General features: G+C 41.7%; 1 protein-coding gene across 1 annotated transcript in view; it reads right to left on the bottom strand.

Moving 5' to 3' along the window:
• The window catches only part of KDM4C (lysine demethylase 4C), a 606931-nt gene that overhangs the window by 245725 nt on the left and 340759 nt on the right, over positions 1 to 20447 (bottom strand). The gene's annotated exons all lie outside the window — the stretch shown is intronic.

The raw sequence follows: 20447 nt of genomic DNA, 5'->3' as shown, positions 1-20447 counted from the left end.
AATCGCGGCGATTCCACACACATAGGAATATACTGATCCACTTACTTCCCGCATGGGGCTATGCCCATCGTGCGCAAAGTAAGCGGATCATGTACGGCTGGTACACTGGGCGGAGGAGGGGAGACTCTCCTCCAGGCCCTAAAAAAAGTATTAAAATAAATAGTTATATACTCACCTTCTGGCAGCTCCCGTTCCCAGTGATGCCTTGCGACAATGACCTGTGATGACGTAGCGGTCTTGCGTGATGCTACGTTATCTGGGGTCACTGCCGCGAGACATTACTGGGAAGAGAGCTGTCGGGAGCATTGCGAGGAGCGGAAAGGCTGCGGGTGCCGACAGAAGGTGAGAATATCACAATTTTTTATTTTTTTTATAATTTTTAACATATCTATATGCATAGGCAGCATCAATAGTAAAAAGTTGGTCACACTTGTCAAACAGTTTGTTTGACAAGTGTGACCAACCTGTCAATCAGTTTTCCAAGCGATGCTACAGATCGCTTGGAAAACGCTAGTGTTTAGTGGGAATATGCATGCCAATTCCGCATGCGTTTTACCTGGAGCAGGGAGTTGAGGAATTGTGTGGAAATTTCGGCGGCAATTCAGCAACGTGTGCACATAGCCAAACAGATACAGTTTTCTAGGTTTACAAAAGAATTGTATTTGATTGTGTACATTTTTGTATAAATCTATGAAAATGGATCGCACACAGAAGTCATACACATGTAAAAAACAAATACACTGACACATGGACGAAAATCACATGAAAATCGGCCTAGTATTCTGGATGAAGCTTGGTCAGTTTTTATACTCATCTGTAGCCAGACTAAGAGTAAATTTACATGCAGTGGTTAAAAGCTGCAAGAAAACAGCATTTGAAACACTACATGCACTTTTACTGCCACTGTAGTTTCCCAAGTAGATAATTGGCAGAGTGCTTGTTAGGCTGGGGCCATACGCTCGTACATGTTCTCTCGTGCAAGAGAATCAGGGCCGATTATGTAAATACTTGGCTCTAACTCTGCTACGAGAGTAAGTGCACTGTGCTCCAATTCTTTCTGATGCAAAAGTCACAGCACCGGTGTGAAGGAGATTGTTAACTTGAAGGGGTATTCCCATCTCCAAGATCCTTACCAATATGTAGTAAGGTGTAATAATAACATTAGCAGATGTCGCTAATTAGAAATGTAGAATAGTTTTTCTGATTTCTCTGGACATTGCAGGACCTTAGATATCCATGGTTATGCCCAGTGGCAACTAGCTAACTGTCACTATATCAGTGGTCATAACCATGGATACCTAAGGTTCTGCAATGCCTGCACATGAGGAAAGAGACATAGCGAATCAGAAAAACTATACTACATTTCTAGTTTGAGGAATTTGCTAATATTATTATTATTACATCTACTATATATTGGGATAGGATCTTTGCGATGGGAATATCCCTTTAAGTTCTGCACCTTCTCCATTGTCTCAGTGCTCGTAGATCCGACATCCAATGACATCTGACTGCAGTCCGATGTTTTGCACGCACTCATAGACTTGTATGGTCGAGCGTGATCCAATTCTCTGATGCACCCACAGCATGCTGCGATTGTTTTGCCATGCCGAATCAGCATAAGAAAATAATCCCAGCTCTGTACTCCCCCATATAGCACTGGGCCAAGTGCTATCTGATAAAACATTGCATAGCACTGTCCGTGATATACGCTCGTGTGAGCGAGCCCCTACAGGTGAAACAAGTAAAATAAACACTAGTAAAAGCTGCATGGCATATAGAGGAAAGAATGAATGAGGTTATTCACATGTAGCTTTTAATTGCAACTTAACCACAACATCTTTAGTAGGGTTATTCACACGCAGAAGTTGTGCTTAAAACGGCATCTGAAAAATAAGATTTACCACATGTTGCCAGGCTTTTTAGGCTAAGTGCACACGTTGCAGAACTCCTGCCGCGGGTATATTGCATGCGGAATTGGCATGCGTTTTCCTGCTAAACACTAGCGTTTTGCAAGCGCAATTAGCTTGCAGAATGCTAGTGTTTTCCAAGCGATCTGTAGCATCACTTGGAAAACTGACAGGTTGGTCACACTTGTCAAACATAGTGTTTGACAAGTGTGACCAACTTTTTGCTATTGATGCTGCCTATGCAACATCAATAGTAAAAAGATCTAATGTTAAAAATGATTAAAAAAAAAAAATGGTTATTCTCACCTTCCGACGGCCCACGATCTCCACAGCGGTGCATGCGACGGCTTCCGTTCCCAGGGATGCCGTCACGGTCACGTGACCGCGACGTCATCCCAGGTCCTTCGCACAAAGCATCCCTGGGAACGGAAGCCGCCGCATGCACCGCTGAGAGCCGGGAGGATTCCGGGGGCCAGCAGAAGGTAAGTATATCAATATTTTTTTTTCATTTTTTTATTTATTTTTTTTTACAGAAATATGGTTTCCAAGGGCTTGGAGGAGAGACTCCTCTCCTCCAGACCCGGTACCACTGCACATGATCCGCTTACTTCCCGCTTGGCGGGCATAGCCACATGCGGGAAGTATGCGGATCAATGCATTCCTATGTGTGTGGAATCCCCGCGATTCCGCAAATTAATGAACATGCTGCGTTTTTTTCCGGAATGCGTTTCCCCTCCGGAAAAAAACACAGCATGTGCATACAAAATGTGAATTGCATTCTATTAATAGGATGCTTAATGAGAGTGCTTTTTCAGCGAAAAAACATGAAAAACCGCAAAAAATCCGGAACGTGTGCACACAGCCTTACAATTGAAAATTGCAGTAGCACACATACAGAGTTTAAGCAGTTTTAAAGAGTAACTTTATATTCGACTCTCCTTACCATAAATCAATAGTACACCTGAAGATAAGAAACTTAAGATATATTTTAATCAGATATTGGCTTCTCTTTTCTTCTGGACTTTTCATTTATTCTCAAAATTCTTGGGTAAAATCAGTCTTCAGTGGATGCAGATTTGTTTTCCCCAATTCTGAAATAGGAGATGACCGTTATGGCTTCTAAAGTTCTATGGAGAACGGAGACTGTCGTTTCAGAAGAACCTGGAGCAGTATGTCAGCATCCAGCGCCTCCTTCCTCCTCTCCATTGAATTTTATAAGCACCATCTGTTACTTCCAATCTCAGTAATGGAAAAATCTACTTTCACTGAATACACGGTGGCGCAGTGGTTAGCACTGTTGCTTTGCAGCGCTGGGGTCCTGGGTTCTAATCCCACCTGGGACATCATCTTTAAGGAGTCTGTATGTTCTCCCCGTGTTTGCGTTGGTTTCCTCCGGGCACTCCGGTTTGCTCCCACATTCCAAAGACATACTGATAGGGAATCTAGATTGTGAGCCCCATCGGGGACAGTGATGATAATGTGTGCAAACTGTAAAGCGCTGCGGAATATGTTAGCACTATATAAAAATGAAGATTATTATTCATTTTACAAATGATTAAAGACTGAAACATCCATCTTGGAGGAAAAAGAGGTAAATTTCTCTGACAAGATATATTACACAGTTGATTATTTTCATATACACTATTGATTTTTGAAATACAAATTAAAATTATGTTTCAGCTCAAATAACTATAACTGGAGTAAGAAACCATTTTGTCAGTATAACGGTTCATTCACGTATCAGTGTGCCATATGACATATGGGGCTATTCACATGATGAAAACTTGTTCATTTTCAGAATGTGAAGAAAAAAAATAAAAAAAGAATGAAGGAAGAATTCAACTTTGATTAATATATCACGTTTGATGACATCACTGGATGTATGTCTGAAAGCTCTGAGGGCATGTGCCCACGATCAGAAATTGCTGAGGTTTTGATGGCGCGTATTTCAAGCAGCGCCAAACCACCAGTGTCCCAGATGTTACAGCATAGGGATGGGATTATTATAAATCCCATGTCCACTACGCGTCCACAGATGCCTGTGGATCACCCACGGACATGTGGCACGTCTTTCAGGACCGCAGCATGTCAATTTCCATTGCGGAGACTAGACTCGACAACACAAATTTAACCAACAGAATGTATTTAATGCTGTAAATCTGTACAGTTCAGTGAACACATGGGATTTACCAGTGTTCAACAGAACGCAGCAATTTAGACGCAGCGAAAATACGCTACATCCATAGCGCTGCTACTTGAGGAACATGGGCACATAGCCTGACACATCCAAAGCACCCTAAAATAAACAGTCTGGCCAGAGAAGAATTTTGTGTCACAGTCACTTAGGAGGCATTTTTTAACCCCCTCAATTCTCAAATTTGATCGAAAGAACTGCAGACCATCTTTACCATGTTTGCAATCTTTTATGCGGAGGTTCAGCATTATTATTAGATAACTTCGGGAAGAATGAGTTCAAACTTCACAACTGTCTTTAGTTTCTTTTCCAATTAAAGCAGTTCTACAACTTTTGGGACAAATTGTTTCTTACTTGAATGCATGCAATTGGGAATCAAAACCAATTTTTGCAATTGGGCTTAATTACAAATTTTGCACCATTTGCCTCCTACAGCCGCTGTTACACTTATTGCTGGCTGCAGAATGCATTACTGGGGTCGGCCACATTATCTTTATTTTTACAGATGTGTTGGAGACCTTATATTATATCGGTATGACATGGTCGCCTCCTGCTCATGTTAGAGCAGTTTTCCCTCACTGACTGCACAGCTCTCTGATCCATACAATGGCTACTGGTGGAAGAGGTGGTTTAAAATAGAACATGTTCCATATAATAGATGCATTGTTTTGTCTCCAGTGACTACTGTTAACACGGTTGCCTGCGTTGGCAGCCCCAGTATTTGGTCACACCCTATGCGACCGCGATCGCTACTCCCCTTGGTGTGACGCCACAGCTCAAGTAATAACCCGTAGCATACAATACGCCAGAAATAGTACTAGAGTCCTGGAATGGAGTAATATTTGTGGTGAGGCATATGGAAGTGCATGCCAATTATCAGACACTCATGATTTTTTAAGACGCTAGTGCCTCAAAGAATTTGTCCACTACTTGGACAACTTAGTAGCTGCCCCGGTCTCCGTCGCTTCCAGTCGGCGCTCTTACACTGACAAACAGATTGTGGCGTGCGTGTCATTGAGCATTGCTGGGAAGCGTAACAGAGGAGGCGGGGAGACGCGCAGTGCGCCATGACAGCTGACCGGCACCAGGCACCGCTGATAGGCTGGTGATCATATAAAAACACAGCCGCCCCTCACCTTGACACGCCCCCGGAAGAAGAAGGCGGCAAATCACGCGTCGGGGTGAGGGGACGCCACGATCATCCACACCTTTGGTAATTATTGACTTTTTTATATTCTGCTATATCTTGTCACAATAATTTAGCTGGATACAGTGTAAGAGGTAAAGCAATTGGCGTGTAGATTTGATGGGGACTATGTAAATATCATAGAGATAGGTCTCCCACGTCTTTGTTTATTTGAATTACACCTGTATACATGGGTTACTAATGAAACTTTTTGCAAGCTTGATTTCACATTAAGAGTGGGCAAAATATATTGTTTGGCTTATAATTTTATAAATATTTGTCTAAATTGGGTGTTAACCTTAGAAAATACCATATATTGCCCATCAGCGGATATTAGGAATTGTTTGTATCTATTGCTGATTCATTTTGAAGGATTATTACTATTTTAAAGGTCTATTGTATGCAAAATTAGGCATTACATTTGAAATGATAGGATATACCACTAATTGGTGGATATAAGAAATTGAGTGTGGAGAATACTCGGGTGTCCCCTAAACAGCATTTTGCTTTTTGTTGTTCTTTTTTATAGTTGTGTATTGTCTTTATGGCTTGATTAATAAAAACTGAATTTTCTTATATATGACTGGGATCTCTTTTTTGTCCGGTACATGGATTAATGTGGGATATGTGGTCATAATCTGGTGAAGTGCCCTAGGTATTATTGGACATATGGTGATTTAAAACAAAACTATGCAATAATTTAAAAATTACATGATAGCAATATTTTGTAAGATTTTGTAGTATGCTTGAAATATAAGCCCTACTCTAAAAAAAAAAAAACTCCCTAGTTACTCTCTTCTAGCGTTTCCATTCCGAGGTTAAGACTGCTGAGGTAGCATTGATGACATCAAGGTCGTGTGACCATGGTGTCATCAAAGGTCTCAGATTAGAGCTGAAGAGGAGACAGACTAGCATGTATGTGCAGTGTGTTTATATACGTGTGTGTGTGTGTGTGTGTGTGTGTGTGTGTGTGTGTGTGTGTGTACACATGGCACATGTATATGCAGCGTGTGTGTTTGTGTGTGTATATACATGGTGGTAGTGTGTGCCTATAAATGAATTAAGGGCATCCTACTCCAGTGACCCCGTTCATTAAGACTGGCCTACATAATGCTAGTATTCGTGAATCAGGGTCAATGTTCTCATTACCAAATCGCCCCATGTAAACAGAAGATGTGCTGCTAATAACGTGGTATATCTCGGGACAGAAGGATCTATTCGTGATCATTTAAACCCCATCATTCTTGGTCAGCATGTGTAAAAAGTAGATTGCAGTACATGGAAAAAGGAAATAGGATCTCAAGAAATTCATGTAGGAATTCAAGGTTTGGAGAGTTATGTTAATGTTCCATAATGTGAGACATTATTATATTTGAACTAGATGGTGGCCCAATTCTAACGCATCGGGTATTCTAGAATATGCATGTTCACGTACTATATTGCCCAGCCACGTAGTACATTGCCCAGCCACGTAGTACATTGCCCAGCCACGTAATACATTGCCCAGCCACGTAGTATATTGCCCAGCCACGTAGTATATTGCACAGCCACGTAGTATATTGCCCAGCCACGTAGTATATTGCCCAGCCATGTAGCATACAGCACAGAGCCACGTAGTATATTGCCCAGTGATGTAGTATACAGCACAGAGCCACGTAGTATATTGCCCAGCCACATAGTATATTGCCCAGCTACCTAGTATATTGCCCAGCCACGTAGTATATTGCCCAGCCACGTATGTCACAGGTTAAAAAATAAAAAATAAATATATTTACATTTATATTTACATATATTTACAATAAACATATACTCACCTTCCGATTGAGCCCTTGTAGTCATGTGGCCTGTGTGCGGTGAACTCGGCAGCTTCCGGTCCCAGGGTTGGTAGCGCAGGACCCGTGATGACGTCGCGGTCACATGACCGTGACATCATGGCAGGTCCTTCTCGCGCAGGACCTGTGATGAGGTCACGGTCACATGACGTGACGTCATGGCAGGTCCTTGTCGCATACCATCCTTGCCACCGGAACCTGCCGCTTGCATGGAGCGGTTACCGGAGCGTCGCGAGGAGCGGGAAAGGTGGCGGAAGGTGAGTATATAATGATTTTTTATTTTTTTTTTATTATTTTTAACATTAGATCCTTTTACTATTGACGCTGCATAGGCAGCATCAATAGTAAAAACTTGGTCACAGGGTTAATAGCGGCGGTAACGGAGTGCGTTACCTGCGGCATAACGCGGTCCGTTACCACTGGCATTAACCCTGTGTGAGCGGTGACTGCGGGGAGTATGGAGCGGGCACCGGGCACTAACTGCAGGGGAGTAAGGAGGGACTAATCGGACTATGACCGTCGCTGATTGGTCGCGGCAGCCATGACAGGCAGCTTGCGAGACCAATCAGCGACTTGGATTCCATGACAGAGGCCACGACCAATGAATATCCGTGACAGAAAGACGGACAGACAGAAGGACAAACAGAAAGACGGAAGTGACCCTTAGACAATTATATAGTAGATAAATGTACATTTTTTTGTTTAGGAATAATTGTGAATTGTTGTGACATGCTTCATTGAGTGTTCATAGACATTAGTAGTGCGACTGTAGCTTACCACCAATTACTGTGGATTTGCCTCTTGATTTGTGACCGAAAGGCTTGTACAGATGAAACAAATGAAATTATGTGAAGCCTTTCAACACTGCAGGGTGTGTTCTAGGTGTGAAATCAGACAGTGTGGCTGTCTGTTGGGGCGCAATATCCTTGACAGAGTTTCGGCTTCAAGGATAGCCGCACTGCCTGATGTTGACCTATGGCTCAGGCCGGCTCTAGGTTTTCTGTAGAATGAATTATTTTAGAATTACTCTAGGAAAGCCTTGATGATCGAATAATGTAGATTCTACATAATTACTCATATTTCTCAGCATGTAGAACATCCACATTGAATGAGACTAATCCATGTGTGGCTTAGTGACCTCGAGTCTGATTGTCAATTTTTTAGTAAATGCAGATTTCAAACTTGCGCAGTATGATTTCATGCAAATTCACTGAGGATTTCGTGGCAGAAAGTTCTGCAATGGTCCCGTCCATCTGAAAAGGACCCCATTCAGATGGATGGAAACAATTTTCAGTTGCAGAAAATTCTATAACAAAATCTGCAGAGAGGGAATTCACTCTTAAGAATGTGGATTTTGACTGCAATCCAAGGTGGAATGCAGTTGGATTTAATGAAAATTTTAGTTCAGAATCTCTGAAAATTTGTGAGAAGTTACATGACCTTTAATGAGGCAGTTAACTGGTGCAGCTGAATCTCATTGATATACATTGGTTGACACCTCCTTATAGACAGCGCACAATAGGTACTGAAATTGTCATGCACGGATGCCTTCTCCTTTTCACCTTCATATTTTAGCGTTGTATATTGGTGTACAATAGCTACAAAGAGCTGTTTTTCATGAAGAATCTGCTGCATCCAGACCCTTCTTGGCTCTTTTCACCTTTCGTCACTTCAATTAGAATTGCTTCATGTTGCTTTTAGAATTCTGTATGGATTAAGGAACATTGCGATGAGCACTAGTTTTAGAACGTGGTAACTAGTCCTTGTGCTCCAGTCGCCTACACATCTAAATTTTCATTTCAATGCAAACTATGCCATGATGTTAATCAAGTCATTTTATTTGTATATTGCAATCAGAATGAAACCCACTTCTCCTTGCAGCCCCTCAAGGCATGAAAAGATTATATCGATATGGATCACAGGCTGCCGCTCCTTTCTGGGCGAGATGCTTAACAGCAAACTGAGCTATGTGAGGCAGAACTACTGGGCTGAGATTAGAAATGGAGGGTTTCTTCACATAAATTACATCCTAAAATGCAGGTATTAGGTAGGTGACGGATGAGCAGATGAAGATTCACACTGAGTAAATTAATTACAAACCCGGTGATAAACAGAATTGAAACTTGAGCCAAGGATAATGAAATTACATGCCTTTTTTCTTCCCTAGTGCTCCTCTTGTGCGGAAAGAAGATTATTTTCTTGAAAGAAGTGTAGGGCGATCACATTAGCAGCAGCGAGAACCATCTTACATGAAAATATCAAGCAAAATGTGACAATGAATGGTCTGCCATTGAAAAAAGCAGCAGGAGCAAAACATGAGACTGACATGTTACAAATGCCATTACAGGCTGCAAATAAAACGCCTTTATGTCTAAAAGACTTGCCTCCCTCGCCAGTACATGTGCCCGCGTCCATGTTGTCTGACTGCAATATTCCATCACAGGACCTGGTTGCCATGAGGCAAGGAGCAAGAGGTTATCATGAAGAGCAACAATAGTACCAAGGGATTATTTATATGTTAAAGTTTATTTTCATTTTTTTTTTTTTTTTTTTTTGCAAAAGCAGCACCCCAAACAAAAAAAACAAAAACTAAATTGCACTGCGTGAACAAGCCTAAATTCTTATTAATATGATGCGCTATTCTAGGGAATGGCCTACAAACAAAACCATTGTTATTTCCACTGCTGATCTTCTGACTTTGGTCTTTAGGCAGGATTCACAGAAATCATTTGCATCAGTCTCAGTTTTCTGGCCTCACCAGATGCCAAGATCTATGCAGAATTGCTGCGGTTGTCATCAAGCTTGTCCCAAAGGTACTGGACCTAGAAGACGAAAAAGCATTGCATCCAATGTTGTGGTCTGGCCACCAGGCTAGCATCTGGATCTGCTGACCACAACAACTTGTGCTGGACAGAGGGAAACAATCCCACAGAGCATAAATGGATCAGTTCATTCATCAGATTCCATTGGGTGGATATAAAATACAATGGAAGGTCAGTTATAGCAACACAGGACGTAAATCTGTCTGAAAAACTTGACAAGAACATGTGGGTGTTAAGCAGGCAGCACATGTCTACATCATAATAGGAACCGTCTCCACTCCAGGAAGGAAGCAATGGAGGCAACGCAAGCGTAATACTGCATCGCTAATGCACCACAACTCACCTTAAAGCTCCCAATACTTATTAGCTGAACATCTACGGAATATCATGTGCGAATACTGATGTTAGCAGCAACCAAATGAGTGTGCCAGCTACCATGTAATTTGCTCCAGTCAAAATTAAAGCACACTGAATCGTTAGTACTGTATGGAAGACTATGTGGGGCCCATTATATATGTATACATGGAGGACTATGTGTGCCCCACCTATATATATATATATATATATATATATATATATATATATATATATATAATTGTCTAACGGGTACTTCCGTCTAACGGAAATCCCGCGTCGCTGATCGGTAGCTGCCGCTAGGCCGCGACCAATCAGCAACGGGCACAGTCCGGCCGAGAATTAGTCCCTCCCTACTTCCGTCCAGTCAGTGCCCGGCACCCACTCCATACTCCCCTCCAGTCAGCGCTGACACAGGGTTAATGGCAGCATTAACAGACAGCGTTATGTCAAGGGTAACGCACTCCGTTAACGTTGCTATTAATCCTGTGTGACCAACTTTTTATGCCTATGCAGCATCAATAGTAAAAAGATCTAATGTTAAAAATAATAAAAAAAAAAAAAACCTGCTATTCTCACCTTCTGTCATCCGCCGATGCGCGCACAGCTGACGCCTGCTTCCATCCCCAGAGATGCATTGCGAAATTACCCAGAAGACTTAGCGGTATATATACACACATACATACACACAGGACTGTGTGGGGCCCATTATATATGTGTATATGGAGGACTGTGTGGGGCCCATTATATATGTATATATGGAGGACTGTGTGGGGCCCATTATATATGTATACATAGTGGACTGTGTGTGGCTCATTACATACGTATATATGAAGGACTGTGTGTGGCCCATTGTACGTGTATATATGAAGGACTGTGTGTGGCCCAATATATATGTATACAACCCCTGGCAAAAATTATGCAATCACCGGCCTTGGAGGATGTTCATTCAGTTGTTTGGTCCGCTTTTTTTCTACAAAATTACAGATATGGCACAAAAGTCATTTCAAATGGCAACTTTGTGGCTTTAAGAAACAGTAAAGGAAATCAAGAACAAAAAATGTGGTAGTCATTAATGGTTACTTTATGTAACCAAGCATAGGATAAAAATTATGGAGTCACGCAATTATGAGGGAAAAAATTATGGAATCACCCTGTAAATTTTCATTCCCAAAGCTAACACCTGCATCAAATTAGAAATGATCGTTAGTCTGCATCTAAAAAGGAGTGATCACACCTTGGAGAGCTGTTGCACCAAGTGGACTGACATGAATCATGGCTCCAACACAAGAGATGTCAATTGAAACAAGGGAGAGGATTATCAAACTCTAAAAAGAGGGTAAATCATCACGCAAAGTTGCAAAAGATGTTGGTTGTTCACAGTCAAATATGTCTAAAATCTGAACCAAATTAAAACATGGGAAGGTTGTTAAAGGTAAACATACTGGTAGACCAAGGAAGACATCAAAGCATCAAGACAGAAAATGTAAAGCAATATGTCTCCAAAACAGGAAATGCACAACAAAACAAACGAGGAACGAATGGGTGGAAACTGGAGTCAACGTCTGAGACCGAACTGTAAGAAACCGCCGCCTAAAGGAAATGGGATTTACATACAGAAAAGCTAAACGAAAGCCACCATTGACACCTAAACAGAAAAAAAAACAAGATTACAATGGGCTAAGGAAATGCGATTGTGGATGACTGGATGAAAGTCATATTCAGTGATGAATCCCGAATCTGCATTGGGCAAGGTGATGCTGGAACTTTTGTTTGGTGCCGTTCCAATGAGATATCTAAAGATGAAGCCTGAAAAGAACATGCAAATTTCCACAGTCATTGATGATGCATGTCAGGTAAAGGCACTGGGGAGATGGCTGTCATTACATCTTCAATAAATGCACAAGTTTATGTTGATATTTTGGACACTTTTCTTATCCCATAAATCAAAAGGATGTTTGGGGATGATGAAATCATCATAATGCATCCTGCCAGAGCAAAAACTAAAAACATTCCTTGAAAAAAGACACATAAGGTCAATGTCACGGCCTGCAAATAGTCCGGATCTCAATCCAATTGAAAATCTTTGGTGGAAGTTGAAGAAAATGGTCCATGACAAGGCTCCAACCCGCAAAGCTGATCTGGCAACAGCAATCAGAGAAAGTTGGAGCCAGATTGATGTTGAGTACTGTTTGAGGCATGGACTTGACTTGATGAGTGTCAGAGACTACAAGCTGTTATAAAAGCCAGAGGTGGTGCGACAAAATACTAGTGATGTTTTGCAGTGTTTTTTCATGATTCCATAATTTTTTCCCCTCACAATTGAGTGACTCCATAATTTTTATCCTACGCCTGGTTAAAAAGTAACAATTACTGGCTACCACATTTTTTGTTCTTGATTTCTTTTACGGTTTTTTTAAAGCCAGAAAGTTACCATTTGAAATTACTTTAGTTTTGTGCCATGTCTGTGATCTGCTTTTTTTCTACAAAAATTAAACAACTGAGTGAACATCCTCCAAAGGCCAGTGATTACATCATTTTTGCCAAGGGTTTATATGGAGGAGTGTGTGTGGCCCATTATATTATATGGAAGGCAATGAATGGCCCATTATACTATTTGCAGAACTACATGGGGCCATTTTACTGTATATAGGGCAGCACGGTGGCTCAGTGGATAGCTCTGCAGCCTTGTAGCGCTGGGATCCTGGCTCAAATCCCACCAAGGACAACATCTGCAAGGAGTTTGTATGTTCTACCTGTGTTGGCGTGGGTTTCCTATGCATTCTCTGGTTTCCTCCCACATTCCAAAGACATACTGATAGGGATATTGTCAATAATGGAGACCATGTCAATAATGTTTGTAAAGCGCTATAATTAATGGCGTTATATACTGTATATACTTGTGTATAAGACAAGTTTTTCAGCACTTTTTTTGTGCTGAAAAAGCCCCCCTCGGCTTATACAGGAGTCATTGTCCAGAAAGCCGGCGGGGAGAGGGCGCGGAAGAGCAGTGGCTGTAACTGAGCAGTTGATAAAGGCAAATGAATATTCATATCTCTTATAGCGCACAGTGACAGCCGCCGGCTTCCGGAAGACATCATACTCACCCTCCACTGCACAGTCGCAGCATCTCGAAGGTCCCGGCGCCTGCAGCTCTTCCTGTGCTGAGCGATCACGTGGCACCGCTCATTAAGGTAATGAATATGCACGTGTCTCCACTCCCATAGGCGTGGACCACATATTCATTACCTTAATGAGCGGTGCCATGTGATCGCTCAGCACAGGAAGAGCTGCAGGCGCCGGAACCAATGAGATGCTGAGACGACACAGAGGAGGGCGAGTATGATGGTTTTATTTTTTTTTTGGAATAGGAAGCATGCATACAGGGAGGAGGAGGGGGGAGCCACGCATAAAGCCATGGGACGTGGGGGAGCCATGCATATCAGGAGAGGACGGGGGAGAAACACGCATACCAGGAGAGGACGGGGGAGAACCATGCATACCAGGAGAGGACGGGGGAGAACCATGCATACCAGGAGAGGACGGGGGAGAACCATGCATACCAGGAGAGGACAGGGGAGAACCATGCATACCAGGAGAGGAAAGGGGGAAGCCACACATACAGGACAGAATGGGGAAGCCACGCATAGCAGGACAGCAACAAAGGGAGCCATGCATAGCAGGACAGGGATGAGGGGACAATGCAGACCCGGCATATACTCTAGTCAATAAGCTTACCCAGTTTTCCATAGCAAAATTGGGTGCCTCGGCTTATACTCGGGTCAGCTTATACTCTAGTATATACTGAAACAATAGAGGTATTAAATAGCAACATTCCAACGCTCACAATAAATATAAATATATATGTTGCTGTATAGTGGATAAATTTGTAACCCAGTCGTACACAACGAAGTAGATAGGGAGTGTGGGAACCACAGAAAAACGACCAATACGGGTAATATACGTATAGAAAACTTTATTCATAACAAATACATTACAATCATAAAAACGTCATAATAGACTAAGGACAACAGAGCTACAAGGTGAAATACTGGTGGTGATTGCGCCAACCAGTCACCACCATACAAAAAACACGTGTGGATAGGAAAAACTCCGGCTATCGCAGGGGATATGTATAATAGTGTGATATGTGTACCGGTACCTCAGGTCACTACATACATCATAAGATGACAGAGTCCATATACATACAAAGATATATCTATATATATGCCACAGTGGGATAGTAGTATAGAACAATGTAGCAACCTTAATGATAGTACAGCGATGTGTGGCCAAAAACATCGCATTAGATGTATATAAGGGCCGTCACATATGTCTATCCCTCCCCCTTGGTCATATACGACCATAAGACCCGCAATAAGACTGCCCGGTAAATACCAGGACTAGCCACCGTGGATACATCCAGCAAATTACCTGTAACAGGGGGGAATCTGAGATAGCCAGGTCCGGTCCAACACGTGCGCCCGACGCGCGTTTCGGAGCGGATGCTCCTTCGTCAGGGGGCGAAGGAGCATCCGCTCCGAAACGCGCATCGGGCGCACGTGTTGGACCGGACCTGGCTATCTCAGATTCCCCCCTGTTACAGGTAATTTGCTGGATGTATCCACGGTGGCTAGTCCTGGTATTTACCGGGCAGTCTTATTGCGGGTCTTATGGTCGTATATGACCAAGGGGGAGGGATAGACATATGTGACGGCCCTTATATACATCTAATGCGATGTTTTTGGCCACACATCGCTGTACTATCATTAAGGTTGCTACATTGTTCTATACTACTATCCCACTGTGGCATATATATAGATATATCTTTGTATGTATATGGACTCTGTCATCTTATGATGTATGTAGTGACCTGAGGTACTGGTACACATATCACACTATTATACATATCCCCTGCGATAGCCGGAGTTTTTCCTATCCACACGTGTTTTTTGTATGGTGGTGACTGGTTGGCGCAATCACCACCAGTATTTCACCTTGTAGCTCTGTTGTCCTTAGTCTATTATGACGTTTTTATGATTGTAATGTATTTGTTATGAATAAAGTTTTCTATACGTATATTACCCGTATTGGTCGTTTTTCTGTGGTTCCCACACTCCCTATCTAGTATATACTGTAAGTGAGTAAAATAAATAAATGGCGGACTATGTCATCATACTGTGTGAAGGCCTGTGTGGGGGTCACAGTTAGGGCACTATACTGTGTTGGGGGTTCACATATTTTGCCGAGGGGGGGGGGGGGGGGGGGTTCAGTAGGGTCATCATACCTTGTGTGTGTAGGAATTTTCTATGGGGGTATCTTACTGTGTTTGGAAGGCACATTTGTTGGCATTATACTTTACTGTCTGTATTACTCAAGATTTTTTAACCTTTGTTATCACATTTAAATTAGGCCACATGCTTTTTAGAGCATGAAGTGCTCTAAAATTTCCTGGTAGACAGATGCACAGATGTTGGTCTTGATAAAACACAGTGGACCTACACCAGCAGATGACACGGCTCCCGAAACAGTCATTGATTGTGGATACTACACACTAGACCTTAGAAATCAAGGTCCCAGCGTTTGGAGGAAGAATGAAGAGACAGACAATCCAAGCTGCTTGAGGTCTAGTGTGAAGTGTTCAAAGAGTGGGCAGTGAGAGTATAAAGGAGGGCAACAAAATTAATAAAGGGGATGGGAGAACTACAATACCCAGATAGATTAGCGAAATTAGGATTATTTAGTCTAGAAAAAAGACGACTGAGGGGCGATCTAATAACCATGTATAAGTATATAAGGGGACAATACAAATATCTAGCTGAGGATCTGTTTATACCAAGGAAGGTGACGGGCACAAGGAGGCATTCTTTGCGTCTGGAGGAGAGAAGGTTTTTTCACCAACATAGAAGAGGATTCTTTACTGTTAGGCCAGTGAGAATCTGGAATTGCTTGCCGGAGGAGGTGGTGATGGCGAACTCAGTCGAGGGGTTCAAGAGAGGCCTGGATGTCTTCCTGGAGCAGAACAATATTGCATCATACAATTATTAGGTTCTGTAGAAGGACGTAGATCTGGGGATTTATTATGATGGAATATAGGCTGAACTGGATGGACAAATGTCTTTTTTCGGCCTTACTAACTATGTTACTATGTAAGTTTCCACAAACAGTGATGGTTTGGGGAGCTATATCATCTGCTGGTATAGCTGCACTATGTTATCAAGACCAGAGTCAGCACAGCCATCTACCAGGAAATTTTAGAGCACTTCTTGCTTCCTTCTGCCGACAAGCTTTTTGGAGATTGAAATGTCATTCTCCAGCAGGACTTGGCACCTGTCCACACTGTCAAAAGGTACCAATACCTGGTTTAAAAGCAGTATCATCGTGCTTGATTGGCCAGCAAACTCACCTGACCTTAACCCCATAGATAATTATCTATGGGGTATTGTCAAGAGGAAGATGAGAGACACCAAACCCCACAATTCAGATGAGCTGAAGGCTGCTATCAAAGCAACTGGGCTTCCATAACACCTCAGCAGGGCCACAGGTTGATCACCTCCATGCCACACCATATTGATGCAGTAATTGATGCTCAGGGAGCCCTGACAAAGTATTGAGTACATTTACTGAATATATATTTCAGTAGGCCAACATTTCGGATTTTAAAATAATTTTTTCAAGCTGGTGTTATAAAGTATTCTAATTTACTGAGATAATGACCATTGGGTTTTCATTGGCTGCAAGCCATAATCAACAACATTAACAGAAATAAACACTTGAAATACATCACTATTTGTAATGACTCTATATAACAGTGCTCCCCAAGTCCGGTTCTCAAGAGCCACCAACAGGTCATGTTTTCAGGATTTCCTTAGTATTACACAGGTAATGGAATTATTGCCTGTGCAGGTGATGCAGTTATCACCTGTGCAATACTAAGGAAATACTGAAAACATGACCTGTTGGTGGCTCTTGAGGAACGGGAACACTGCTATATAATGTATGAGTTTCACTTTTTGTACTGAAGAACTGAAATAAATTAACTTTTTGATGAGATAATTTTGTGAGAAGCATCTGTATATCCGTTGAATCAGTTGTTTCCGGACCTGGATTACAAAAGGTTATATGTTACATATTGCACTTTTCGATCTCATCATTTTTGCAGTAGAAACTGGTAAAAAAAAAAAAAATGAGCCAAACAACTTCTGATATCATTCGGACATCAGTGGAGGCACAAGAAATCCAGAGATATGTGGGAATCTGGCCTAAGCTATACATGAGTTTGTAGGTAGTATTTCAGTGCACAGTAAAATGCTTGGCAGATATGGATGTATGCTTTGTATTTAGCAGGAAATTAAAACTTTCTTACCAGGTTTTTGTGTATTTCTGTACTGTAATTACAATCAACTGATTAGTGTCGTAAGTACCAAGAGTTCTGTGCTAAAGCGTATTTCTGCATGAAGCTTAAAAATTGTTACATTTAAAAGGAAACCGAAAATCTCATCTAAGGCTAAAAGTACACGTAAAACGTTAAAAGGAGAACCTTTCTGCCATAACCCATAATTTGATACAAAAAAAAAAAAAAAGCTAATTTAAAGCATGTGAACTGCCATTACACATTGCTCTACTACAAGGGAAGTGTTCACATCCTCACTGGTCTGATGAGCCATTTATCATGGCAGCCATTTTGGTAGACTGCAGCGCTCTGTGGGAGTAACAAAGACAGAAGTAGCGGTGGTCCTACACTTTATTGCCGTGACTACTCCACATGTAATTTCACACTGTGGGCCCAGATTCATCATTTGCATCACTTTCCTTTTTTGTCTTGTGATATTAGTTGCCGTTTCACCAAATTCATAAAACCGGTGAACACAATTCATGAATTTGGCCTAAAGCCCAAAACTGGGCTTTCTTCCTGTCTTGAACTGAAGTTGCACATTGGCACCAAAAGTCATAAAACTTGTGCCGAATAACTGACATACTCAAAAATACACCAAGAATGACGTTTCACCAAATTCACTGACTTTTTAAAAAGTTGCAACCGATAAATCAGGCGAAAACATCTGGAACTGCTGGACTTTGCCCATAAAGAGGAAAGCCAAAAATTACAGGCGTGAGAATGTAAAAACAGATGTCAAAAACAGTATATATATGGGTGCAAATGCAAGGATGAAAACGGGGCCTAAGGTGTGAAAAAACCCATAGTGTTTTTTTATGCTGCAATTTCACAAAAAAATGCAAAATTGACACAATTTTTAGATACTTTTTGCCAGAAAAAAAAAAACACAATTTGACTGAAAAGAGTGCATTCACTGTTCAGGGGTTACCCCATCTCAAATATTAATGGGTCTCGCTTTATGTTGTGAAAGGTACATGAGTGGCGACATGGCCGGGTTATGTCCAGTTCTCCATATTCATTTGTATTGAAACTCAGAATTGCCAAGTGCACTTGCTTGGCAGTTTTCAAGGCATCCAAGAATCTGACATGCACTTTGCTTCATATGTGTTACTAAAATGGTGCAATTCTTTGCCCAGTCTTTACATCTGAAGATCTCGGGTGTCTTCTTTTCCATTACACATCCCACAATGTGATGTCAATAGTGGCTACATGGCTATAATAATGTCTTCCCAGTGAGGTCACGTTCAGTTTCATGGTCCCCATGAAGACATTACTGATGTATTAGGGCCAGATTCAGCTTCTCCTACCGCTAATCAGTGAAACCAACAGGACACAGATGCTAGACGGATTGCATCCATGTGCTGTCTAGTTTTTTTTCTCTGACCGATTCACTTCAAGGGGCAAGTTTAATCTGAAAACCAGAATATAGAAAGCGCTGTATACCATAACAGATACATGTGAACACGTGTACAAAAATCAAACGAATGAATGAAGTGAACATGTTAGTGAAGCATATATTTTAATATAGAAAATGACACTAGAAGTGTAAATTTTAAGTAACAAGATTTGCCTCGAGACAGCAGTAAAAAGAGGAATTGGCACCTGTCTGGGTTCCAGATGGGCACAGGAACAGCATATCTGTCAGTATATCGATTTTACTAGATACATGTGCTTCACACAAAATTAGAATATCATCAAAAAGTTAATTTATTTCAATTCTTCAATACAAAAAGTGAAACTCATTATACAGTGTCATTACAAACAGGGTGATCTATTTCAAGTGTTTAAAATGTTAATCTTGATAATTATGGCTTACAGTCAATGAAAACTCAAAAGTCATTATCTCAGTAAATTAGAATACTTTATAACACCAGCTTGAAAAAATGCTATTAAAATCCAAAATGTTGTCCTACTGAAATGTTAATCAGTTAATGCACTCAATACTTGGTCGGGGCTCCTTTTGCATCAATTACTGCATCAATGCGGAAACGGAAGCGATCAGCCTGTGGCACTGCTGAGGTGTTATGGAAGCCCAGGTTGCTTTGATAGCAGCCGTCAACTAATCTGCATTGTTGGGCTAATTGACCATTGTTGGTCAACTAATCTGCATTATTGTCCTCTTGACAATACCCTATAGATTCTCTATGGGCTTAAGGTCAGACAAGTTTGCTGGATAATCAAGCAGAGTGATGCTGTTGCTTTTAAACCAGGTATTGGTACTTTTAGCAGTGTGGACAGGTGCCAAGTCCTGCTGGAGAATGAAGTTTTCATCTCCAAATTAGCTAGTCAGCAGAGGGAAGCATGAAGTGCTCTAAAATTTCCTGGTAGATGGCTGTGTTGACTTTGGTCTTGATAAAACATAGTGGACCTACACCAGCAGATGACATGGCTTCCCCAAACCATCACTGATTGTGAAAACATCACACTAGACCTCAAGCAGCTTGGATTGTGGCCTCTCCACTCTTCCTCCAGACTCTGGGACCATGATTTCCAAATTAAGTGCAAAATTTACTTGCATCTGAAAACAACACCTTGGACCACTGAGCAACAGTCCAGTTCTTCTTCTCCTTGGCCCCGGTAAGACATTTCTTGCATTGTCTATTGGTCATGAGTAGCTTGACACAAGGAATGTGACACTTGTAGCCCATGTCCTGGATACCTGTGTGTGTGATGGCTCTTGAGGCAATTACTCCAGCAGCAGTCCACTCCTTGTGAATATCCTCCAAATTTTTGAATGGCCTTTTCTTAACAATCCT

Source organism: Ranitomeya imitator, chromosome 1 (assembly GCF_032444005.1).
Source record: "Ranitomeya imitator isolate aRanImi1 chromosome 1, aRanImi1.pri, whole genome shotgun sequence".
NCBI lineage: Eukaryota > Metazoa > Chordata > Amphibia > Anura > Dendrobatidae > Ranitomeya > Ranitomeya imitator.
The sequence above is the reverse complement of the archived record's forward strand: the minus strand, read 5'-3'. Positions and strand labels throughout refer to the sequence as shown.